Source organism: Heptranchias perlo, chromosome 20 (genome assembly GCF_035084215.1).
Source record: "Heptranchias perlo isolate sHepPer1 chromosome 20, sHepPer1.hap1, whole genome shotgun sequence".
Classification (NCBI taxonomy): Eukaryota; Metazoa; Chordata; class Chondrichthyes; order Hexanchiformes; family Hexanchidae; genus Heptranchias; species Heptranchias perlo.
This window is the reverse complement of record NC_090344.1, coordinates 11,226,099-11,238,336: the sequence shown is the minus strand read 5'-3', so window position 1 is coordinate 11,238,336 and position 12,238 is coordinate 11,226,099. Positions and strand designations below refer to the sequence as shown.

Here is a 12,238-nt window from a genome sequence, read left to right as displayed (position 1 = left end):
CAAAATAAACAATACTTTGCTGTAAAGTGCGTCTCAATAGTTCTTCACTTTCAGAGCGAGAATTGTCTAAACCGGTAATTTATTTAATGTAACAAACATAAGTACACATACTCATCCGTATATCAACGCATTGATGGAGACACAAAGATAAACAAAACGAGATATGTCGGCAGCATCGGGATGCACAGGTGAACGGACAAACCAAACAGACAAAGATGAAACGGTCTGAACCCCAAACAGACCGTGACGTATCGCTGATAGATATTAGTGAGAGGAGGTGGGGCTTAGCGCTCACGAATGGGCGCTGTGGCTTAGTTGGTTAAAGCATCTGTCTTGTAAACAGGAGATCCTGGGTTCAATTCCCAGCAGTGCCTTGCATAACTAATTATTTTTACCTAATTAGTGGAATTCAGCGACAAAATGGCACTTTGGAATTGGTATTTGTTCAGGTTTGAGGAGGAAACGGATATCAGATTGACTCTTCCAAAACGCCCTTTCAGTGTACAGTCAGACCTCTCATAGAATGTGTCAGCAACGGGTTAACTTAAAGACACGTTCTCGTTTTTGGGCTCGTTGAGGTCAGGGTATAATTCACGATTTGAGGTTCAAAACCGGAAGTAGTCCTAATTTGGACCGAGACTTGTGATCTTGACCTGCGGTGAAAATCTTTGCAAAGAGGAAAATGAAGTCCGCAGATCACTCCACCTGAATCTCCCGACCCCGATGAAATATATCCCAGGCTGTTAACAGAAGCAAGGAAGGAAATAACGGAGGCTCTGGTCATCATTTTCCAATCCTCCCTGGTTACAGGTGATGTGCCGAAGGATTGGAGGACTGCTGAAGTTGTACTGTTGTATAAACAGGGAGAAAAGGATAGATCAAGTAATTACAGGCCAGTCAGCCTAACCTCGGTCAGGCTGAAGGTAATCTATTAAATCTACTCTGCACTTCCTCCACGGCCAATACACGGAGGAGAGGACTCTTGACTGACAAGCCTCAGCTCGATCAGGAGAGGGAGACTGACCCACGCTCTCTCTTGCTTCTGGGATGTACCACTTTTGAAAAAAGAAGGTGAATTTCTCTATATCTTTAAACGCTCTGTCTCACTGCACATGGTTTAAAGTGTATTGTGGGACGCTGTGAGTGTCTCTGTACCTGTAAACTCTCTGACTCACTGCACGGATGTTTAATGTGTACTGTAGGATAGTATGTAAGTATCTCCATATCTTTAAACTCTCTGTCTCTCTGCACAGGTATTGAAAGTGTATTTTAGGATGGTGTGTGTGTCTTTATGCCTTTAAACTCTCTGTTTCACTGCACAACATTGACAATGTATTTTAGGATGGTGTGTGTGTCTTTATGCCTTTAAACTCTCTGTTTCACTGCACAACATTGACAGTGTATTGAAGGATGGTGTGAATGGGATGAGGGTCTGTGGGGCGAAGTGTCGCCGATTGGGAGCAGCGCCCGTTTGCGGGGTGAGTATTGCACGCTTGATTTTCTCTCTCCCTTCTATCTTTCTTTCTCTCTTTCTTTCTTTCACCTCCCTCTCTCCCATTCTTTCTTTCACTCTCTTTTCATTCCTCTTGTTTCGTGCTTTTTCTTTCTGCCCCAGCACCTTTGTCTTTATCCTGTTTTTGTTCTCCATGTGTCTCTGCTGGATGATCCACAATTCAGACCTGCCGCTTCTTCCAGCTTTTCCTTCCTTCCACAATCATGGTCCATTTCATTGAGACTTTCCTGCGGCCTTGCCGAATCTAACATTCACTTTCACATTCTTCCGGCTTTAAGTTTGCTCTCTATCGACCGCTGTTTCTCGGGGGCACATGTCCCGTTCGCATCAATGTTCATTTGTGCCTTGAAACCAGTCGATACATTTCGATCTGCTCCAGAGACAAGCTCTAAGAAAGCAGGGCTGGCATTCGGAAGGACAGCGCATACTTTTCCGTGAAATTTCCATGGGGTATCTTGTGACACGGGGGATGTTAACTGAAGAACTGGGTTTTGTTTTCATGGTCGTTGGCGCTTTTCCCCGAACAGTTGATGTGCGGGAGAGACGGGCGGCGCCACATAGCTGCGAAAGACGGCTGAAATGTGCATTTTTGGCAATCTGGGCGGTGCAGGAAAGTCGGAAATGTTCCGCTTGATCTTAATAGTTCTGTGGAAATGTTCGATTGAAAAGGAATGAGGAGAAATGAAAAGAGCGGGAATGGTGAAAAAGTGTCGATTACAAGAGGTTTGCCGTGAGCGAAAGGTCCTTTGAATGTCCGGCGCGGAGGAGATTTAGTTCGGAAACGGCAGACTTTAAGCGCGTGAGGAAAGTAAAGTGCGAGCTGCGTCCTTGGGTCAAATTGGGTGTTTTCAGGAAAACAGCCATTGTGAAATCATAAAAATGAAAACAGAAAATGCTGAAAACGCTGAGCAGGTCAGGCAGCGCCTGTGGAGAAAGAACCAGAGGAAACGTTTCAGCTGGATGAGCTTTGTCATCCGATCTCAATAGCTTACAATGTGCGTGAATAACTGCGCTGTTTCAGATGCTGGTTTCCATCTCTGAATTATGAGGGTTCGAATCTCACTGCTGCCAGAATTTGCAGACCCTTCCATTTTGGCCGCCTCACCAAAAACCCTTCTTTGACAAGAAGTGCTTTTCCGCATTGCTGGTTTGCACCTGTTTGCACAATTCAGCTAAGTCTGGATTGCCACCCAACTGTTTCTTGGACGGAGGTGTTCGGACTGTAAGTGGTGATCTCGGTGAAGTATCAATCAATGTGCACAATGGCGCCCTGGTGAACCGAGTACCTCTTATAGTCAGTATAATATAAAAGATATGCACCATAATTATGTATTTCTTCTTTGCATCACACAAGGATTTATTATCAGGGAATGTACATGAGCAGGTCGATTTACGTCACGCTCCGGTCGCTTCGCATCGCCTCCGACAAATAGAATAGAATCATAGAAAGGTGACAGCACGAAAAGAGGCCATTCGGCACATCGAATCCGTGCCGGCTCTCTGCAAGTGCAATCCAGACAGACCCACTCCCCCACCCTTTCCCTGCAGACCTGTATTCTCTTTCGTTTCAAATACTTATCCAGTTCTTTATTGAAGACCATGAGTGAATCTGCCTCCACCACCCCCTCGGGCGGTGTGTTCCAGATCCTAAACACTCGCTGTGTAGAAAAGTTTTTCCTCATGTCACCTTTGGTTCTTTTGCCAAACACCTTAAATCTATGTTCTCTGGTCCTTGAACCTTCCGCCAACAGGAACAGTTTCTCTCGATCCACTCTGTCTAGATCCTTCATGATTTTGAATACCTCTATCAAATCTCCTCGTAACCGTCTCTGTTCCAAGCAGAACAACCCCAGCTTCTCCAATCTATTCATGAAACTTATACCCCTCATCCCTGGAATCATTACAGTAAATCTCTTCTGTGGGGATTCGTTAGTAACATCGCCGAATCCCCCACCATCAACATACTAGTGGTCACCATTAACCAGAAACATAACTGGACCAGCTACATAAATATTGTGGCGACAAGAGCAGGTCAGAGGCTGGATATTCTGCGCCAAGTGACTCATCTTCTAACTCCCTAAAGCCGTTCAACCATTTACAAGGCGCAAGTTGAGTGAGTTGGAATACTCATGTGATGGTCATGGACCTGAAACGTTAACTCTGTTTCTATGTCGAAAGATTCTGCCTGACCTGCTGAGGATACACACATTTACAGTTTTTATTTCAGATTGGCAACATAGCCAGAATTTTAATTTTGAATAAAGGGGGTTTCGCATATTTCTGCATGCGACGAGGTGGCCGAGAGGTTAAGGCGATGGACTGCTAATCCATTGTGCTCTGCACGCGTGGGTTCGAATCCCATCCTCGTCGTTATTGCGTTTAAGTTTTGTTTCTCTCATTCAGTCCACCCAGAAGGTCTGGTGAAAGTCCCATCCTTCTCGAAACGGCAGACGGAGGATTTTGCATTGTTTGCTGAAATCAGCAACAGTTCCTTCCAGGAAGGTGTTGAGATTGTGAGATTGTGAGATCGCATTGGTGTCATTGTAAAATGAGTAAATGAAACTTACGTCCCATAATTATGATTTATGTCCGGATCATTTCGTGTCTGTGTCTGTTTAAAAGGGATGTGCTGTAAGTCCCGGATCATTCTGTGTGCGTTTTACGCGATTTTCTGGATACCTTTTTCCTTCTGAACTGAAATGACGATCCTCTCTCGAGAAAAAGGTTCACCGCCTGCTTCGGGCAACTGGTCGGAAAAATAACAAAAACTGATGAGACCAAGTTCATTCTGCTGGGCTTCCATTCCAATCTCCGCACTCTATCCCCCATTCAGACCCACCCCCGCCTGGACAGTATAATCTGCGATATTCATAAGGGAATGGAGAAGCAGAATATCACGGTTATAATTTTCTTCGTTGCTCAACACTGAATAGCTTCAATTGTAATGATTCAGAAGGTAATCATAGGATCATAGAATCTTACATCACAGAAGGAGGCCATTCGGCCGTCGTGCCAGTGTCGGCTTTTTCGAAGACCTGTCCAAATTAGACCCACACCCCAGATTTTTCCCAATAATCATGCAAATTAGTCCTCTTCAATTATGTCCAATTGCCTTTTAAATGATCCCATGGAATCGGCTTCCACCACCCTTTCAGGAAGTGCGTTCCAGATCTTAACAAACCCTCAGTGTGAAAAAAATTCTCCTCAATTCCCCTCTAGTTCTTTTCCCAATTATTTTAAATCTATGATCTCTGGTTACCAACCTACTTGCCAGAGGAAACAGTTTCTCCCTACTTGCTCTTTCAAAACCCCTCATTATTTTGAATATCTCTGTTAGGTCTCCCGTTAACCATCTCTGCTGTGAGGAGAACAATCCCAGCTTCTCCAATCTCTCCATATAACTGAAGTCCCTCATCCCTGGTATCATCCAGGTCAACGTTCTCTGAATCCTCTTCAATCCCTCTTCATCCTAAAGTGTGGTGCCCAGATCTGTACAATATACTCCAGATGAGACCTAAACACTGATTTGTAAGGATTAGTATGATTTCCATTTTTTGTATTCAATGCCCCTATTTACAAAGCGAAGTATCCCATCTGCTTTCTTAACCGCCTTATCAACTTGCCCTGTTTTCTGAATATGAACCCCCAGGTTCCTCTGCTCTTGGAAACCCCCATAAATTGTTCCATTTAGATTATACTGCCTCTCCATGTTCTTCTTCTAAAAGTGCATCACTTCACACTGATCGGCGTTAAATCTGTCACGTGACCGCCCATTTCACCAATCTGTCCATGTCCTCCTGAAGTCTGCTATTATCATGCTCACTATTTACTACGTTGCCAAGTTCTGTATCATCCGCAATCTTCGAAATTGTATTCCCTATTCTCACATCCAAGACATTTATATATAACAAGAAAAGCAATAGTCCTAATACCGACCCCTGGGGGATTCCACTGCATATTTCTCCCCAGTCAGAAAAACATCCGTTCACCACTACTCTCTGCCTCCTATCCCCCAGCCTATTACTTGCCCACGTTACCACCGGCCCTTTAATCCCACGTGCTTCTAGTTTTCGAATAAGTCTGAATTTCTAAAATGTGTCCTGAAAATAACTGTAACCCCGTAATTTTATTGTTAAACAATGAGAATACAGATATTAGGACCGGATGATAGATCGGGTTCATTCCCATTATCCGCAGGTGACGGGACCCGAGCAGGGGAAATCCCATCTCGGTTTATATTTTCCGAAAACGGAGACGGAAAATAGCAAAACTCAACCCGTCGAAATCCAACAATTGGACGAAGAACCGACAGCCTTTTCCCATCCCGGGTTTGCAGACCTGGCTGTTGAAGGAAGCCTGATAAGTCCATTAGGGATCAACAACGAAAGTGAAGAAACGCAGACAGAGATAGAGAGATACATGCAAAGAAAAATAGTATAAATCTCCAATTCTGTGATTGAGCAGAATTTAGGTGGCAGCTTAAAGGAAATTCTTCGCATGCCGTGAAATCTTAGACGTGTACATCGGGCTGGAATCTTACATTATTTCTGAAAAAAGTAAACACTGCCTGGTAACTACAGCTCTTATTTATTTGACCATTTTACAGTGGCGGTTTGAAGTGATTTCGAATCTCAGTGAATTTCAAGACCATGCTTGACCCACTCGTTTGGTCACCCACAGATAGCACGCGGTTGTTGACTGCGCAGGATAATCACAGGAACTCTGCCAGACTGCATGTTCCAGACTTGTATCCAACGCTACACGTGCAGCCTGCAGCCGTGTGTGGATTGGTGGTTGAGTGCAGAACTCTCGCCTGGCGACGGGAAACCAGGGGTTTGGTTCCAGGCCAATGCAGCTTCCTTTACCTTTTGTATCTGTACCCATGAGATCGCCTGAATTGGGATAAATTCATGTGCCGGCTTCAATCTGTACAACTTCTTGAAAGATCATCTTCATTTCGTCGACGTGTCTTTCGTGGACAAACCCTCTGCATTCTGTCCTCTGGTGTTCAAACATGCTCGGCTGGAGATAAGTCAAACCTGCCTTCTGCACTTGCTTCAAAGATGCGAGAAGCCAATTGGTGGTTTTTGACGAAAAATGGGGACGCAAGGGGGCTCATCCGGGATTTGAACCAGTGAAACTCCCTGAGCGAGAATCAGATCCAAATTCCAACTGGTAACAGAGCCGTGCAGCCACTGTAAAAGTTCGCTGCCACGCAGCCGATCCGCCATCCTTTCAGAACACCATGGCCATCCAAACTCGCTTTCTTGTACGATATATGATGTAGAGCAATATCAGGTTCTAAACTAATTATTTCAGATCAACAATATTAGTCTCTCTTTATCAAATTTGTTTTGAATGTACGACTTGTATTATCAAGTAACACTTTACAGAATGAATTACTCTGAAACGACATTGTCGTCTGTCTCGGCATCGTCATAGTTTACACTTCACCATAAGTACACTTTACTCAAATTGCTGCTTTCATTCACCATGAGAACGAAGAGCCACGAATGTGGAAACATAAGCTACGAATTTATCAGCTGGGTTGCACCCTTCCTTTTCCTACTACCTCAGTCTTTTTTTTCTTTATCCTTCTCTGCTATTTTTGCAGGTTAGATCAGCCATCGCCGTTCAAGGAAGCCTGAGAAGTCCATTGTGGACAATACAGAGAGACAAGAGACGGAGACATGGAGAGATGGAGAGATGCATGCAAAGAAAATAAGGAGTATAAATGTCAGGTTTTGCAAACTAGCAGAATTTATGTTACAGATTGGGAGAGATTCCTTCTTGGGTCTTGAAATCTTGCAAGAGAAGATTGGACACAAGTTAAAAGCACCGGCCTCGCTGGAGAATCTCTCATTCTGGGAGAGAGATAAATGCGGTCAATTAACTCCAATTAATCTATTTCAGCACTGAAGGGATCTTTAAACAGTAGCTCTGCGAGCAGAATTCAAACCTGGGCAGGAAAACCTCAATTGAATTTTGAGTCCAACGCTTTAAACACTCGGCCACCGCAGCTGTAAACGGCATGTTCATTCAGATCGGATTCCAAATGGACACATGCTGCTGTTACAAACGCGCGCATTGATGGTGCTTGGGGTCAAATTCTTACTTGTTCCGCTGGAGACCTTGGTTCGATCCCCGATACAATGCAGGATCATTCTGGAACAATGAGGAACTGAAGAACAAAAGTATACTATTTCGCCCCTCGAGCCTAATGCGCAATTCAGTGAGATCCTGGTTGATATGTAACCTAACTGCATATTATCGCCTTAGCCCCATGTCCCTTAATGCCTTTGGTTAACAAAAATCTATCAATTTCATTTTTAAAATTAACAATTGAGCTCGCATCAACTGCAGTTTGCGGAAGAGAGTTCCAAACTTCTACCTCCCTTTGCTTGCAGAGGTGTTTCCCAACTTCACTCCTGAAAGTCCTGACACTAATATTTAGGCTGCTTCCCCGAGTCCCAGACATGCTAACGGGCGGAAATAGTTTTTGTTCTATTTACCCCATCAGTTCCCTTTAATATTTTGAAATGTTCGATCAAATCAGCACTTAATCGACTGAATTCGAGGCAAACCCGAGTTGATGTAATCTCTCCGCGTAATTTAAACTGTGGAGTCCAGGAAACATTCCAGTAAATCGACGCTGCACTCCCTTCATAGCCAATATATCCTTCCTAAGGTGCGTTGCCCAGAACTGAAGGCAATACTCCAGGTCTGGTCTAACCAGAGCTTTGTATAACTGTATCATAATGCTTATCCCCTTGAATCTAGTCCTCTGGATATAAAGACCAACATTCCATTTACCTTTTTGATTATTTTTTGTACCTTTCCATGACATTTTAATGATGTATGTTCATGGACCCCAAAGTCTTTTTGGACCTCCACTGTTTCGAGCTTTTCACCATTTAGAAAGTACTCTGATTTATCCTTTCAGGTCCAAAGTGGATGACCTCACACTTGACGAAATTCATATCGAATTGCCACAATTTTGCACATTCATTTATTATATTAATGCCTCTCTGTAATTTTATGCTTTCATCTGCACTGCTTACAATGCTGCCCATCTTGGTGTCATCGGCAAACTTGGATATGTGGCTTTCTATCCCGTCATCTAATATCCGCCTGAATTGGGAAAAATCCAAATTCTGTTTCAATCTCCTCATCATCTTGAGACATTTTATTTGCTTCATGTGTGTTGCGCCAACGAAACTTCGGCATTCAGTCCACTGGAGCTCAAACATACTCTGGATATAATTCAGTTCCACCAACAGCAAAACTGAAAAGATGTGAGAAGACAATTGGTGACTTTTCACTAAAAGTAGAAACACATGCGGGCTCGTCCGTGATCTCTCGCATATCACTCAATGAAATTCCATAAGCGAGAATCATACCCCGAGACCAACGATCCGCTGTTACTTTAGTTGTGCAGCCAGTGGAAAAGTTGGTTGCTTCTCACAGCCGATCGACCATCCTTTCAGACCACTTCGATCCATTCAATCTCGTTTTCTATTCGGGTGGACAGCAATATCAAGTTGTGCACCAACTATCTCCATTCACCAATATTAGTCTCTCTTTACCAAATTGCTTTCGAGTGCACGACTTGAGTTATCAAGTCAGACGTTTCAGAATTAGTTGCTCTTAAAATACATTGCTTGTGAGGATACTGAGAGTCGTGTCGGTTTATGGCACGCTCTGTTCCCTTTGCATTGCAACCTACACATAGAATTGAATCATAGAAAGCTGATAGCACGGAAAGAGGCCATTCGCGCCATCGAGTCCGTGCGAGATCTCTGCAAGAGCAATCCAGCTGGAACCACTCCCCCGCCTTTCCCCGAAGCCCTGCATTTTTTTTTCCATTCAAGTACTTGTCCAGCTCCCCTTTGAAGGCCATGATTGAATCTGCCTCCATCACACCCTCGGGCAGTGCATTCGAGATCCGAACCTCTCGCTGTGTAAAAAAGTTTTCCTCATGTCACCTTTGGTTATTTTGCCAATCACTTTAAATCTATGTCCTCTGATTCTTGACCCTTCCGCCAATGGGAACAGTTTCTCTCCATCTTCCATGCCTGGATCCTTCATGATTTTGAATACCTCTATCAAATCTCTACAAAACCGTCTCTGTTCCAAGGAGAACAACCTCAGATTCTCCGGTCTATCCACGTGAGTAAAGTCCCTCATCCCTGGAATTATTATAGTATTTTTTTCCGGAACCCCCTCGAAGGCCTTCACATCTTTCCTGAAGTGCGGTGTCCAGAACCCCACACAAAATTTCAGTTGTGTTCGAACCAGTGTGTTATAAAGTTTCATCCTGACTTCTATAATTTTGTACTTTTGTATTCTATACATCCATTTCTAAAGCCCAGGATCCCGTATGCTTTTTAACCGCTTTCTCAACCTGCCCTGCCACATTCAACGATTTGTACACATAAACCCCTCTTTGTTCCTCTACCGCTTTTACATTTGTGCCCTGGAGTTTATTTTGCCTCTCCTCGTTTTTCCGACCGAAATGTATCACTTCGCATTTTTTTTGCGTTAAATTTCATCTGCCACGTCTCCGCCCATGCCACCAGCCTGTCAATATCCTTTGAAGTCTATCACTATCCTTATCATTGTTTACTACTCTTCCAAGTTTTGTTTCATCTGCAAATTTTGAAATTGTGCTCTGTGCACTCAAGTCCAAGTCATTAATATGTATCAAGAAAAGCAGTGGTCCCAGCACTGATCCCTGGGGAACGCCACTGTACACCTCTCGCCAGCTCGAAAAACAACCGTTCACCAGTAATCTGTTTCCTGCTGTTCGTCAATTCTGCATTTATGTTGTTACTGCCCAGTTTATTCCATGGGCCGCAATCTTGATGAGAAGCCTACCATGCGGCACTTTAGCAAACACCTTTTGAAAGTCCTTATACACCACATCAACTAAATTGCCCTCATCTATCCTCTCTGTTACCTCATCAAAAAACTCTTACAGGTCAGTTAACCACGATTTGCCTTTAACAAATCCGTGCTGCCTTTCCCTAATCAATCCACCCTCGTCCAAGTGACTGTTAATTCTGTCCTGGGTTATCGTTTCTAAACGTTTCCCCACCACTGAGGTTAAACTGACTGACCGATAGTTGCTGGGTTTAATCGTACACCCTTTTTTGAACAAGGGTGTAACCTTTGCAATTCTCCAGTCCTCTGGCACCACCCACATATCTAAGGATGTTGGTGGATTATGGCCAGTACCTCCGCAATTTGCACCCTAACTTCCCTCAGCAACCGAGCATGCATCCCATCCGGACCGGGTGGCTTATCTACTTTAAGTACAGCCAGCCGTTCAAGTGCCTCTTCTTTATCAATTTTTAGACCATCCAGTATCTCAACGATAACTTCCTTTGCTGAGACTCTGTCTTCTTGGTAAAGACAGATGCAAAGTACTCATTTGGTACCAAGGCCATCCCCTCTGCCTCCATGAGTAGATCTCCTTTATCGTGCCGAATCGGCCTCACCCCTCCTCTGACTACCCGTTTACTGTTTGCATGGATAACATACACTCTCCCATAAGTATACTTTAATCAAATTGGTGATTTGTTTTACTGTGAGAGCGAAGAGATCTTAATGTTTAGACATTGACTGCAGCAGCTGGGTTGCACCTTTACTTTTCCTACCGTCTCAACCTTTCTTTAACCTTCTCTGCTGGTGTTGCAGGACAGGGAGTTAAACGCTGGACCTTCAGCTCACTGTCCACTTTAAAAGTCTGAAACTCCACCGACTGAGCGACCCAGGCTCGATACTACATAAGCTCCCATCGGACATATTCATGGGAGGTCTCTGAATTATCCCTGCAGTCGTCGAACGAGGGTGAGGTCCGTTTGATAAAATTCTCAGCAACGTGTTGAGGAGAATCCTTGTTCCTGTTGAACATGAGGTAAGAAACATGGACAGTGAACTCGTGAGTTTACAATTCTTCTTGTTTGTGCCAAATGTCTTGTCATTCGTTAGCAGCAATTAAAATAGCACTTTACCCAGAGGCTCAAAAGCTGAACTTGTCCCACACGGGAGCTGGAAAAGGCCTCTCGACCTTTCAGCGGATTAACATCTGTAAACTGAATAATTTCACCCGTGACACAGTGACACTTTGCCATATGAGCTGCCGCTAAAAGCACCCTCTCCCCTATGAACAAGTAAACTGGCACTTGCTATTGAAAGACGGTAGGCCAGAGGAACCCAAATGCCCACATGGGAAAACTAAGAAGTCGATTGTTGACCTCCATACGTTTGTCCCACAAGAGCGTATTGTAAAAACGACTGGTTGTTAACAAGTTGCGTTATGGAAGATACCATTTGTACCTTGAACTCCGATCAAAATGTTCGGAGTAAAAGGTTTGATTGTTTTAGAAGACGCTCGAACTCACAACCTGGTCATTTCTGGAGCCCATACTGCTATAAATAAGTAACGCACGCTTAACAATTGTGCAACACGAGAGCAGCGAACAACCGACAGCATCAGCGCTCCTGCCAAACAGCTTTATTTTCGGTCTCTCAATTATCACTTCGAGATCTTTCTCAAACAGAAGCCTCCAATCAAGATGCGCTTCGTTAAATATCAATTCCGAAATCAAGAGAGTTTTGATCGATCATGACTAAAGTATGTACAATTTCCTCACCTGTTCCATTTCATCCCCTGGGGTGGAAACCATCAGCTCCTGGAGATTTGTCTATCTTTCGCCTCCT

At 44.0% G+C, this 12,238-nt stretch overlaps 2 non-coding genes across 2 annotated transcripts; both read left to right on the top strand.

The window, feature by feature from the left end:
• The first annotated feature begins 300 nt into the window (after positions 1-300).
• Positions 301-374, top strand: trnat-ugu (transfer RNA threonine (anticodon UGU)). Its single transcript has one exon. It is a non-coding gene; the product is annotated as a tRNA-Thr (tRNA).
• Positions 375-3,801: 3,427 nt separating this feature from the next.
• trnas-gcu (transfer RNA serine (anticodon GCU)) lies at positions 3,802-3,883 on the top strand. The gene has a single exon. It is a non-coding gene; the product is annotated as a tRNA-Ser (tRNA).
• The last annotated feature ends 8,355 nt before the right edge of the window (positions 3,884-12,238 follow it).